The sequence below is a fragment of the Trichechus manatus genome, unplaced genomic scaffold (assembly GCF_000243295.1).
Source record: "Trichechus manatus latirostris isolate Lorelei unplaced genomic scaffold, TriManLat1.0 scaffold00219, whole genome shotgun sequence".
Taxonomy (NCBI): domain Eukaryota; kingdom Metazoa; phylum Chordata; class Mammalia; order Sirenia; family Trichechidae; genus Trichechus; species Trichechus manatus.
The window spans coordinates 915,067-929,869 of NW_004444155.1; the positions used below are offsets into that span (position 1 = coordinate 915,067).

The 14,803-nt window shown below is 40.2% G+C and overlaps 1 protein-coding gene across 4 annotated transcripts in view; it reads right to left on the minus strand.

The window, feature by feature from the left end:
• The window catches only part of ZC3H8 (zinc finger CCCH-type containing 8), a 76,248-nt gene that overhangs the window by 15,815 nt on the left and 45,630 nt on the right, over nucleotides 1–14,803 (minus strand). For 2 of the 4 annotated variants that reach the window (XM_023742808.1, XM_023742804.1), the window contains exon 9: nucleotides 4,908–4,966. The exons of the other annotated variants lie outside the window; for them this stretch is intronic. The gene's annotated coding sequence lies outside the window, so the exon portion shown is untranslated. Of the gene's footprint in view, nucleotides 1–4,907; nucleotides 4,967–14,803 lie in introns of those variants that run through there. 4 annotated transcript variants of the gene reach the window in all.

The following is a 14,803-nucleotide window of genomic DNA, read 5'->3' on the forward strand; positions in this document are numbered from 1 at the left end:
AGAGATTGAATAGGTAATAAGAAAACTCCCAACAAAAAAAAAGCCCTGGCCTGGACAGCTTCACTGGAGAATTCTACCAAACTTTCAGAGAAGAGTTAACACCAGTACTATTAAAGGCATTTCAGAGAATAGAAAAGGAAGGAATACTGCCAAACTCATTCTATGAACCCAGCATAACCCTGATACCAAAATCAGGTAAAGATACCACAAAAAAAAAAAAAAACAGACCAATATCCCTCATGAACATGGATGTAAAAATGCTCAACAAAATTCTAGCCAATAGAAATCAACAGCATATCAAAAAAATAATTCATCATGACCAAGTGATTCACACTAGGTATGCAGTGATGGTTCAACATTAGAAAAGCAATCAATGTAATCCATCAGATTAATATAAGAACCACATGATCTTAACAATCATTGCAGAAAAGGCATTTGACAGCGTCCAACATCCATTCATGATAAAAACTCTCCGCAAAATAGGAATAGAAAGGAAATTCCTGAACATAATTAAGGGCATTTGTACAAAGCCAACAGCCAACATCATTCTAAATGGAGAGTCTGAAAACATTCCCCTTGAGAATGGGAACCAGACAAGGATGCTCTTTATCACCACTCTTATTCAACATTGTGCTAAAGGTCGTAGCCAAAATAAGGCAATACAAAGAAATAAAGGGCATCCAAATTGGTAAGGAAGAAATAAAAGTATCCCTATTTGCAGATGATATGACCTTATACACAGAAAACCCCAAAGAATTCACAAGAAAACTACTGGAACTAATACAAGATTTCAGCAAAGTATCAGAATATAAGATAAACATACAAAAATTAGTTGGATTCCTCTACACCAACAAAGAGAACTTCCAAGAGGAAATAACCAAATCAATATCATTTACAATAGCCCCCAAGAAGATAAGGTACTTAGGAATAAACCTAACCAGAGACATAAAAGACCTATACAAAGAAAACTACAAGACAGTACTACAAGGAACCAAAAGACTTACATAAGTGGAAAAACATACCTTGCTCATGGATAGGAAGACTCAATATAGTGAAAATGTCAGTTCTACCCAAAGAGATCTGCAGATAAAATGCAATCCCAATCCAAATTCCACTGGCATTTTTTAATGAGATGGAGAAACAAATCACCAACTTCATGCGGGACGGGAAGAGGTCCCAGATAAGTGAAGCATTACTGAAGAAGAAGAACAAAGTGGGAGGCCTCACACTACCTGATTTTAGAACCTATTATACTGCCACAGTAGTCAAAACAGCCTGGTACTGGTACAACAACAGATACATAGACCAATGGAACAGAATTGAGAATCCAGACATAAATTCATCCACCTATGAGCAGCTGATATTTGACAAAGGCCCAAAGTCCATTAAATGGGGAAAAGACAGTCTCTTTAACAAATGGTGCTGGCATAACTGGATATCTATCTGCAAAAACACTGAAACAAAACCTATACCTCATACCATGCACAAAAACTAACTCAAAATGGATCAAAGACTTAAATATAAACACAGAAGCATTCTTTGATGGTTACAAGGGTGGTGAAGGAGGGGGATGGGAGTTCACTAACTAGACAGTAGACAAGAATCATCTTAGGTGAAGGGAAGGACAACACACAATACATGGGAAGTCAGCACAACTGGACCAACGCAAAAGCTAAGAAATTTCCTGAATACATCCAAACACTTTGAGGGACAGAGTAGCTGGGGCCTGGGGACTATGGTTTCAGGGGACATCTAGGTCAACTGGCATAGCGAAGTTCAAGAAAATGTTCTGCATCCCACTTGGTGAGTAGTGTCCGCATCTTAAAAACTTGCAAGTGGCCCTCTAAGATGCACCAATTGGTCCCAACCCACTTGGAGCAAAGGAGAATGAAGAAAACCAAAGACACAAGGAAAACATCAGCCCAAGAGACTAAAGGTTCACACAAACCAGAGACTCTACCAGCCTGAGACCAGAAAAACTAGATGGTACCAGCTACCACCAATGACCGCCCTGACAGGGAACACAACAGAGTCCCAGACGGAGCAGGAGAAAAGTGCGGAACAGAACTCAAGTTCACATGAAAAGACCAGACTTACTGGTGTGACAGAGACTGGAGGAACACCTGAAACTGTGGCCCCTGGACACTCTGTTAATGCAGAACTGAAATCATTCCCAAAGCCCACTCTTCAGACAAAGATTAGACAAGACTATAAAACAAAAAATAGTACATGTGAGGTGTATGCTTCTTAGTTCAATCAGATACACGAGGCCAAATGGGCGGCTCCTGTCTGGAGGCAGGTTGAGAAGGCAGGAAGAGACAGGCACTGGTTGAATGAACATAGGGAACCCAAGGTGGAAAGGGAGAGTGTGCTGTCACATTCAAGGGATTGCAATCAACGTCACAAAACAATATGTGAATAAATTCTTGTATGAGAAATTTTTTTAAAAAAGGAAAAACTGGGCAATGAGATGTCCATTTGGGGCTCTGAAAAGTTCCAACACGTGACAGGAAATCTGGAAGACCATACATGTGCTCAGGGTTGCGTGCATGCCCAGGGTGGTGCGTGCGCCCAGGAAAGATCTGAGAAGGCCCTAGGCTGTCATCTCTGGCTATATTGAGACTCTTCTCAAGCAGGAAGGGAAGCATAAGGTAGAGATGTAAACTGCCTGCCAGAATATTGAAGGTGGGTTGTAACACACATAAAGTCCCGAGCAAAATCTGGGAGACTCATATGTTCAAAGAATTTAAGAAAATATCTGTTCAATCATTACCCATTGTCATCAAGTCGATTCTGACTCATAGCAAACTGTACAGTATAGAGCAGAACTGTCCCATAGGGTTTCCAAGGCTATAATCTTTATGGAAGCAGACTGCCACATTTTTTTCCATGGAGTGGCTGCTGGGTTCGAATGCCGACCTTCCGGTTAGCAGCCTATCACTTCAACCACCATGGCACCAGGACTCCTTTGCTCAACTCAACAGTAAGATAACAGCACAGACTTCAATAGCTGTACATAATAAAGAATACAGACTGTACAGAATTAGTCCACAAAAATCACTAAACAAACAACAATGACAACAAAACAGCAACAATAACAAACCCCGGGGGAAGATAATCTGACTTCCAGAGTTGACACATTTTATATTGCTCAAAATGTGCAGTTTTCAATGAAAAAAAAATTATAAACATGCAAAGAAACAGAAAAGGGTGGTACATACACAGAAAAAATAAGTAGTTAATGAAACTGTCCCTAAGAAAGCTCAGCTGTTGGACTTAATAGAGACTTTAAATCAGGTACTAAAAATATGTTCAAAGAAATAAAGGAAACCATGTCTAAATAATCACCAAAGGAAAGTATAAGAATGTTATCTCACCAGAGAATATCAATAAAGAGAAAAATTATTTAAAAGAACCAAATAAAAAGACTGGAGTTGAAAAGGGCAATAACTGAAATGAAAATTTCACTAGAGGCTCAACAGCAGGTATGAACAAGCAGACGACAGAATCAGCTAACCTGAATATAGGTTGTCTTAGTTATCTAGTGCTGCTATAACAGAAATGCCACAAGTGGATGGTTTTAACAAAGAGAAATTTATTTCCTCACAGTCAAAGTAGGCTAAAAGTCCAAATTCAGGGCGTCAGCTCCAGGGGAAGGCTTTCTCTCTCTCGGCCTTCTCATCAGTGTTCCCCCGGACTAGGAGTGTCTCTGCGCAGGGACCCCGGTCCAAAGGACGTGCTCTGCTCCCGGCACTGCTTTCTTGATGGTATGAGGTCCCCCTGTCTCACTGCTCACTTCTGTCTTTTATATCTCAAGAGATTGCCTCAGGACACAATCCAGTCTTGTAGATCAGGTCCTGCCTTACTAACACAACTGCCACCCATCCTCCCTCATTAACATCATAGAGGCAGGTTTACAACATATAGGAAAATCACACAGTACCAGGAATCATAGCCCAGCCAAACTGATATACACATTTTTGGGTGGACATAATTCAAACCATGACATAGGTCAATTGAGATTATCCAGTTTGAGGTACGATAACAACAACCAAAAAAAAAAAAAGAAGAAAGAAAAAGAAAAGCGAACAGAGCCGCAGAGACCAGTGGGGCCACCATCAACCATACCAACATATGCATAACAGGAGTTCCAGAAGAGGAGATAAAGGGTAGAAATGTTTTAAGAAGTAATGGTTGAAAACTTCCCAAATTTGATGAAAAACAATATGCACATCCAAGAAGCTCAAAGAACTCCAAGTAGGATAAACTCGAAATTCACACCTAGACACATCACAGTCAAACTTTTGAAAGCCAAAGTACAGACTTTTACACTGTATTGTGCTTTAGGTGAAAGTTGACACAGCAAATTAATTTTGCAAACAATGATTCTTACACAAATTGCTTCATGATCTTGGTTGCAATCCCTACAATGTGTCAGCACTTTCCTCATTTCCTCCCCAGGTTCCCCATTTCCATTAGTCCAGTTTCCCTGTCTTTGTCTTCTCATCTCTGGTTTTAGGCAAATGTTACCCTTTTGGTCTCATATAGTTGACCGTTCAAAGAAACACATTCTTCACATATTGTTTATTTTATAGCCCTGTCTATTACTTGGCTGAAAGGTGGCCTCCAGGAGTGTCTGTAGTTTTAAGTTAGAAGGTTGTCTCAGGGCAATAGTCTCGGGGGTTCCTCCAGTCTCTTTCCTACCAGTAAGTCTGGTCTTTCTTCTTGAATTGAATTTTGTTACACATCTTTTACCCATTTTACCCAGGACCTTCTACAATGATCTCGGTCAGAGTGGTCAGTATTGGTAGCTGGGCACCATCTAATTCTTCTGGTCTCAGGTTAAAGGAAACTGTGGTTCATGTGGGCCATCAGTGCTTTGGACTAATTGTTTCCTTGAGTCTTTGGTTTTCTTCACTCTCCTTTGTTCCGGGCGGGAAGAGACCAATAGTTGCTTCTTAGATGCCTGCAAAGTAAAGATGTTTTAAAGCAACAAGAGAAAAGTTAAGTCATAAAGCACAAAGGATGTTCATTAGACTTTTCATCAGAAATCCTGGATGCTAGAAGGCAGTGGAATGACATATTAAAGTGCTGAAAGAAAAAGACCAGCAACCAGGAATTCTACACCCAGAAAAACTACCCTTCGTTTATAAAGGAGGAATTTACATATTCCCAGATACAGAAGAACTGAGAAAATTCATTGTTATCACACCTACTCTACAAGAAATATTGAAAAGAATCCTTCAGGCTGAAATGAAAGGACACTACAAAGTAACTTGATTCTCACAAAAAGAAAGAAAGGACACTGGAAAAGGTAACTACATAGGTAATATATAGGTAGCATAAAAGTATTTTTCTGTTTGAGACTTTTTTTTCCTCCTGATTTGAAATACAATCACATAAAACAATAATTATAAAACTGCACTGATGTGCTTAATCTGTATGACAATAGTACAGAGGGAAGCAGGAATAAAAGTATATTGGAACAAGGTTTTAGTCTACTATTGAAATTAAGTTGCTATTAATCTGAACTAGATCATTTTAAGTTAACTGTAATCCCCAAGGCAACCACAATGAAATAACTCAAAAACATATAGTAAAAGGAACATCAAAGGAATTAAAATGACAGATTAAAAAATATCTATTTAACACACAAAAAAGGCATTAATGGAGGAAGAGAGGGACAGAAAAGACATAAGATGCCCAGAAAATAAATAACAAAATGATAGATATATAGTCTACCTTATCAGTAATTACCTTAACTGTAAATGGACTAAATACTCCAAACAAAAGGTAGAACGTTACTAGCTCAGTATTACATCCCTTGACCTGTATCATAGCACTTCTAGGAGGTTCTCAGCAGAGGGCTCATGTACAAAGTAGTACTCCTCTCCTGGCTCTCCTCTATCAGGAAGCTCCAAGAACCTCTGTGAGACTGGCAGCTTATATAGCAACACTCCTTGTCAATTTCTGGGCATGGCTTCCATAAACCAACTAATTCCTTAGGCAGATTACAAACAGACCAATCCTAGTGGGTGGATTTGTAAGCCTCTTATGCAGACAGTAAACTGACTAATAAGCTGCTTATGAGGATAGTAAACCAACCAATCCCATGAATGATTGTGGCCCAACCAATCATTTTGGGAGAATTACAAACCCAGGGCCAGAAAGGCTAGATAAGAGAAAACTCATTGTACCATAATTTCACAAATTTTATTTCAAGTAAAGTTTTGACTGTATGCATGTATAACTTCAGTTAAAAATTACATCCAATCAAATCTAAATATATCAATGACTTAATAAGGTTCACTATTTTTATGCATCACTAAGAAAAAAAAAATAACCTGCCAATTAAGATGTGGTATTTTATTAACTGTAAAATACATTCCAATTTCAGAGATGTTAAATGTGAAAACAAATGTGTACTTTAGAATTAATGACATATAGTAACTAAAAGAAGTCTGTTTCGGCTCACTTTATTTTCAAATGATGTGAATGATTATTGAAGATTTTCAAAGGAATCAATAGCACTTCACAGTTTTAGGTGAGTTGGGCATCTTATTCCTCCCTACCCAACACACACACATTCTTCCCTTTTCCTTTAGCCCTTTTAAACATGTCTATCCCTGCCCAGTTTTCTGCTCCATGTTGTGAAAATATCCCTGATGGGTTTTTGCTTCTCCTCTTTTCCTACACCTGTTTCATAAAGTGTGATCTCTGTAGGAGCAGAATACAGTGAAAGCAGTCTTTGGTGAAGAGCTCTAGGCTTTGGATATATAAATTTAGGTTTGACTCTTGGCCCACATTGGTTAGCTTGCCTTTGGCTGCAGGTTAACAGAAAACTCAAATCAAAATGGTTTAAAAGTAAGCAAAATGTGTTATTTCACATGACATGAAATCTGAAAATCAGGCATCTCCTAAGGTTGGTTAATTCCGTGGCTTCATTATTATTAAAGACCTCAATTCTTCTCAACATTCTTCTCTGTCATCCTCAACAGGTTAGCTAGTTCCCCCTTGAGGTCACAGGACAGCTGCAGCAGTTCTAGGTGTTATATTCAGACATGGCAACTTCAAACTTCTTCCTCATTTTTCTGAAAAGATGTGACCCAGGGGACATGTCTTCATATTTCAAGCCTAAACTAGTTACTGGCAAGACGAATGGCACCTCCATTATTTATTCAGACCAGTGGTTTTCAACATTGGCTGTGCTTTAGAGTCACCTGCGAGCTATCAATAATCTGATGTTCATACCCCAGGCCAAAAGAGAGAGAGAGAATCTCTGGAGGTGGGCCCAAGTCATCAGTATTTTTTTTTTAATTTCCCAGATGATTCCAAGATGAAGCCAAGGTTGAGAATCCCAAGTTTAGACCCCTATTGTAACAACCTTAGGACTGGGGCCAGGGCCCACCATCTGCAAAGCACAGATGACTCCACGGAGGAGGGGGAACAGTTAACCAAAACTGAAATCCTGTTAGGAAGGGGAGTAAACATATGTGATGGTGAACAACTAAGAATATGTGCTACAGAGATCCCAGGCAGGTAACGCCTCCTTACAGACTTGTTTTCCTCATCTACATATAGAATAAACACTATTATTACTATAATAATCCCTGTAATTAACAGGGATTTGATATAGATGATTCCAGCATAGAGTAAGTGCTGAACCTGGATATTCTGCTCTCACCAAACTGCAAATGTGGTGTTTGTGCTTCTGACTGGCAGTGTGAGCCCTGTCCACAAGAGCCAGTGACGGAGAATAATAAAGCATAGCCCCTCTAGTCAAAGGTAAGATTCTGAATACTGACCTTTGGCCTCTGAAAGGTGAGTTTTAGAGAAAGTGGATTAATCATTCCCCAAAACTAATTTTTAATACTCTACTATTATATTTTTTGCCAACACCATAGTTCAAAGGCATCAATTCTTCTTTGGTCTTCCTCATTAATTGTCCAGCTTTCACATGCATATGAGGCGACTGAAAACATCATGGCTTTGGTCAGGCGCTGAATATATCATGCACTACCAGAAGAACAAACAAATCTGTCTTGGAAGAAGTATAGCCAGAAGGCTCATTAGAAGCAAGCAGGGCAAAATTTCATCTCACATACTTTGGACATGTTGTCAGGAGGGACCGGTCCCTGGAGGACATTATGCCTGGTAAAATAGAGGGTCAGCGAAAAAGAAGACCCTCAATGAGATGGACTGACACATTGGCTGCAACAATGGGCTCAAACATAGCAACGATTCTGAGGATGGCGCAGGACTGGGCAGTGTTTCGTTCTGTTGTACGTGGGGTTGCTATGAGTTGGAATCGACTCAACGGCACCTAACAACATTATATTAGCGTATGGTTAAGGAAATATAAACTCATTTGCCCTTTCCCTTATATATGTCGAACTCCTAAGGAAAAAAGCATATTTGATTTTATTAAAAATAATGTCAGATTTGCCATTTGATATTGTTTTAATATTTTTCTGAGAGCAGACGAAGCCAGAAATTCTCATCTAGTCTGTTATCTATTCATGTAAGTTCTTACCGGCTTGCCTGAATGGAACCTTTCAAATAAATAACATTAAATCTAAAGCCCTTGGGTCATAAGTATTGGCTCGTTACCTTGTAATGATTTTTATGGCTCATGAATATTGTTATATTTCCTTTCCTTTTCAAATGGTGAGATATCTCAATATTCTCCAAAGCCCTGACTCAGTGCATGAAGACATCAGTGTCATCCATGGAAGTCATAACTAGCTTTAGTCCATTTGCTCCTGAATGAGCTATTCTGAGGGATTTAAATTAGTAACTGTTACAATTCAACTTACCTTGTTAGGAGAGGTAGGCCAAATTTGATTGTCTTTAACTTTTGTAAAATACACAAGTGTAATTACAAAAAATTACATGGGTTACTTCTACTACTTATATATGTTCATTAGAGAAAAATCTAAAAATAAAAGACAAACTGAAAGGAACTATTTTTTTTTTACAAAATCTATAATCTCAATATCAGGAAATTTATCATTTGTCACTCAGAAATTTTTCCCATATATGTATGTATATCCATGTGTGTGTGTGTGTGTGTGTGTCCGTGCACGTGTATTATTTAATGGGCTCATGCTGTTTTATAAAATGCTCACTATGAATTTTTTTGGGGGGCTGGGAAATGTTTTTTAATTGTGGTAAATATATATATAATTCACTATGAGTTATTTTCCTACTACATCATTCATAATGGCCACAAAGCATTCACTGTATGGATAGAAACTAGCTGTATACCAATCTCATACTATTTCACATTTAGGGCTTACCTCCCAGAACTTTTGTTGTTGTCGCTACTACAAATAAATGCCAATATAAACATCCTAGAGCCCTGGTGGCGCAGTGGTTAAGAGCTCAGCTGCTAACCAAATGGTTGGCAGTTCAAATCCACCAGCTGCTCTGTGGAAGTCCTATGGAGCAGTTCTACTCTGTCCTATAGGGCTGCTATGAGTTGGAATTGACTCAAAAGCAATGGGTTTATAAATATCCACGTAAACACAATTTTCCTAAAAGCAAAATTGCTAAGTCAAATCGAGGAATATTTTCAGGACTTTTGATATATACTCTGGCCTGCTCTCCATAAGTTTGCCAATTGTATATCATCTTATACTTCCAATTTTTCCATTCTCTGGATTGATTTCTAATGTTACTAAAAGTATAAGATCATTGAAACTAGTCAGACCCTCAATGCTTTAAGGGTGTTTTGCATTCAGCTGCTTAATATTTGTATTTAGCACATTTTTTTAATCAAGTCCTCCCCGTTAGTGAAAGTCTGCTGATAGGCAGGACACATGATTCTTTTATACCCACCCATCACATGCTCCCAAAAGCCTAAACCAATAGGTAAGTCAGTCACCTTGTACATACAGACCTCGGGTCTCAGGTATGTATGGTAAAACCGGTAGGATTATGGACAATCTGACTGAATTATATTGCTGAAAAACAGCAGCACCATGTAAAAAAGATCCTAAAGTGTTTCATCCTGGACCCAAAGTAAACAGCCCGAAGTTCCAAGAGGCCAGGCAAAGAAATTCAAGTTCAACTTCTGGCTCTACCACTTACTAGCAAGCACTGTGTCTAATCTTACAGAAGCATGTTGAAGAATATGACTAATCATATGTAATAGATACACTGTTAAGGGCAACTGTAGGAAGTACAAATAAAGAATTATGAGAACAAAATGTCAGAGTAAGCTTGACAAAGAATTGTGGAAAACAGGACAGCAGAATAAGCTTAACGTTAACTACTGAGGCAAGTTGAGTAACTGCTGACAGGTCACTAAAAGTAGGATGTGTAACAACTGTAGTTTTATTTCCATATACACAGAAATGAAAATCCACTATAGCTTTGAAGTCTCTTGTGGGCTATCTGCATGCAGGTTTTACTTTTTCTTTTCTTTTTTTTTGGGGTGGGGGGGTTGTTTGTTTCTTGGCTCAATAACAAGTTCAGCTAATCCTGTTTTATAAATCGTCATCTTCCTTTGGGTCTCAGTTTACTTCCCCTACATGGCCCTGGGCAGCGTTAACATCTCACCTTGCGCATCTGTTTCTGTCAAAGACAGATGATAAGGTGCCCTCACAGTGCTATCGTGGGAATTAAATGAGTGATGCAGAAAATTACTGAACAGAGCCTGACAGAGTAGGTGTTCCATAAATGTTAGCTACCATTAAAATAGACTTAAAGCAGAAAATAGGGGCAGTTTTCTGAAGACATGTATGGAAATAGTTAAAGATTCTAAAATGAATCAACATCAAAATGTGAACTGAGATTTTTTAAAAAGACAAACATAAATAATAGTACTACTGAAAGACTGAGAAAGTGACTCAAAGGTTGGGTCAGTACATTTTATTGTCTTAGTTATCTAGTGCTGCAGAAATACCACAGTAGATGGCTTTAACAAAGAGAAGTTTATTCTCACACCGTCTAGGAAGCTAGAAGTCCAAATTCAGGGTACCAGCTCCAGGGGAAGGCTTTCTCTCTCTGTTGGCTCTGGGGGAAGGTCCTTGTCATCAATCTTCCCCTTGTCTAGCAGCTTCTCCTCGCATAAACTTTGGGTCCAAAGGACATGCTCTGTTCCCAGTGCTGCTTTCTTGGTGGTATGAGTGAGGTCCCCATTCTCCTAGTCCATCTGAGTGGCAACTCCACCCTTTGAGACCCCAGAGGTCGTGGCCTTACCCTTTGAGACTGAGGCAGCTCTGCTTCCTGTGCTCCTTGGCCTCTTGGCTCCTTGGGCCTCACCGCATGCATCTGCCCTGCTGGGGCAAGTGTTCCAAAGCTCTTTAGTTCCATCGATAAATGCCTGGATGCACCCCACTCTGCCAGTAACCTTCAGCTGGAAGGCACTCAGCTCTCTTGCCCTTTGGGTCAGCAAACCTAGCTCCACCGATAAATGCCTGGAAGCACCCTACTCCACCAGGAAGCATCCTGTGCAAAGGCACTCTGTTCTCTCGCTCTGTGGGTCAGCTCCTGGTTCTGCTGCTGCTATTTCTCTGCTGCTGATTCTTGCCATCTGCACTGCCTCCAGTGTAACAGCTCTCCTCATTTCCTTCTGAGCCCTCACCAGAATTGTTCTGATGTCTATAACTCCGCCAACAGTCTCGTCAAGGTAATCTAGGCTTTCACTATTAGAGACACTTCAAAACCCTTCCAGCCTCTATCCATTCACCATTTCAAAACAGTTTCCACATTTTAGGTATCTGTAAGAGCAGCACTCTACTCCCGGCACCAAAGTCTGTCTTAGTTATCTGGTGCTGCCGTAACAGAAATACCACAAGTGGATGGCTTTAACAAACAGAAGCTTTTTCTCTCACACTTTAGCAGACTAGAAGTCCAAATTCACAGTAGCAGCTCCAGGGAAAGATTTTCTCTGTCAGCTCTGGGGGAAGGTCCTTGTCATCAATCTTCCCCTGCCCTAAGAGCTCCTCAGCAGTGACCTCAGGTCCAAAGGATGCGCTCCCCTCCTGGTTCTGCATTCTTGGTGGCATGAGGTCCCCGTCTCTCGGCTCGCTTCTCTCTTTTATATCTCAAAAGAGACTGACTTAAGACACAACCTAATCTTGTAGATTGAGTCCTGCCTCATTAACATAACTGCCTCTAAACCTGCCTCACTAACATCATAGAGGTAGGATTTACAACACATAGAAAAATCATATCAGTGACAAAATGGTAGACAATCACACCATACTAGGAATCATGGCCTAGCCAAACTGACACATTTTGGGGGGACAGAATTCAATCCATGACATTTCTTTACTTCTGAAAAAACTATTAACTCTGGAATACATACATTCTTACTCTTTAAGCCAGATCACCAAATGACCTAATATTTTCACCTCTACAACCAACAGCTAGCTAAGAAGAAGCCCTTGAATGTAACCCCCCAATGGTTATGATTATCAGAAACTAGCCAGTGAACTGAGATAATGTGCTATAAGTTAGGAAGTCTGTTAGCACAGGGGGCAAGTCATTTAATATCTCTGGGCCTGAATTCCTTAGGTTCTGTAATTGGATCAAGTCCATATACCAAGACTACATACTTGGCCTATATTATCTTAGCAACTGACCAAATTGAGTTTTACTGTCATGTAAACCACAAAAAAGAGCTATATGAAACCTGTCACACAGAATTTTAGAAATGAGAATTTCATCTACTCTATTCAGTGACTTCCCCACATAAGAATTGTTTTTAGGGGGCGGAGCCAAGATGGCAATGTAGTCAGACGCTTCCTATATCCCTCTTACAACAAAGACCTGGACAAACAAGTGATTTGATTATATATGAATATCTAGGAGCCCTGAACAAGGCAAAGTTGAGGAATCGGACTGCATGGCAGGTGGAGAGGGAGTCGGTTCGGCAGAAGCCAGCAACGCCAGAGCAGTGGCGGCAGGACGACAACTCTTCAGCTGCGCCAGGTCTGCAGGGAAGCAGGCAAACAGCTGTGTGCGCACTCGGAAAGCAGCTTCCACGTCGAGAGAGGTCCGGCAGCACAGATTCTTCTTGGATGCTCCAAACCAGTGAAAAGCAGCTCCCAAGTGGCTAAAGATAAGTACATGTGTGCGACCTTTTGCAGGGATTAAAAAAAAAAAAAAAAAAAAAATCCCATTTGAGGAAAACCTCTCTCCCTTTTACCTCCTCCCTCCGCGCTCTGCACCAGGAGTCCGCTGGGCCGGAAGTAGATCCCAAAAAGTGCCCTGACCCATTCTCCTGGCCTTGGAGAGGGAACAAATAAGCTACTAGCTCCCCTAAGCCAGGAAAACAGGGTTGGCACAGCTCCTTTGCTAGATAAGGGGTCCACAGACTCTTGAGTGCCTTACACCCCTGTGTAGGTTTTTGGGATCCATCTCAACATCTTTAGCCCTCATTACCACACTACAACAGGGCAAACATCTGAAGTTCAACTTCAACTGTTTCAGCTGTGAAGTGGCAGATTTGTGACCCTCGAAATAGCTCTGCCCCTTAAGTAGGCACTTTCATGGATCCGCAACAGGTGCTTGAGGACTGGTGGTGTCACCTAAACCTCCTAGTCTCCTGCTACCGGAGTTCAAGAAAAATTGGTGCCCTCGACTCTTTACAGCCAACAGAGTGGGGTGCTCATAGTCTGCCCACAAAACTCATCTACTTACTCACCCTAGAGAATAGGGACATGTTTTCCTTTCAGACTTTCAGGGGCAGCCATCAGCCCCCTGCCTGGCTCAGCGCATGATCCCCTACCACAGCCAGAGTCCAGTGCCTGCACCAATCACCCACACCTCTCTAGGATTTTAGGTGAGAGCCTGTACCACACACTTGGTGACTGACTGCCTGGCACCTGAGCTGAACCCATACAGGAAAATTTAACAGACTCCTGTGGGCACATACTTAATTACAGAACTAACTACCTGGTGACAGGACGTTAGAGTTTCAAAGGTGTCAATAATCAAACTAGCGCACACGAAGAGCCTACTGGGGCATGTCAAAACAAAACGAGAAGCTAGAACTCACTAAACAAATATAAAATTATAATAACTTATTAATGGCTCGGAGACAACAGTCAATATCAAATCACATAAAGAGGCAGTCCATGATGGTATCAGCAAGCTCCTAAAATAAAGAATAAATAAATTCTCTGGAGAAAGAGAATTTCTTGGAATTACCAGAGACAGAATACAAAAGATTAATATACAGAACTCTCCTAGAAATTAGAAAGGAAATTTGACAAAATGTAGACACGGCCAGGGAACATACAAAGTAGTAGCAGAACTTAAAAAAGTTATTAAAGAACATAATGACAAATTTAATAGCCTGCAAGAATCCACAGAGAGACAACAATCAGAAATCCAGAAGATTTAACAATTAAATTTCAGAATTAGACAACTCAATATAAAGTCATAGAAGATGAATTGAGGCGGTAGAAGATAGAATTAGTGACACTGAAGATAAAGCTCTTGACGCCAACTTATTTGAGGGAAAATCAGATAAAAGAATTGAAAAGAATGAAGAAACTCTAAGAGTCATGTGGGACTCTATCAAGAGAAATAACCTACAAGCGATGGGAGTACCAGAACAGGCGGGGATAACAGAAAATACAGAGAAAACTGTTGAAGATTTGTTGACAGAAAACTTCCCTGACATCATGAAAGATGAAAAGATATCTATCCAAGATGCTTATCGAACCTCACATAAGGTAGATCCCAAAAGAAAGTCACCAAGACATTATAATCAAACTTACCAAAACCAAAGCTAAAGAGAGAATTTTAAGAGCGGTTAGGGATAAAAGAAAAGTCATCTACAAAG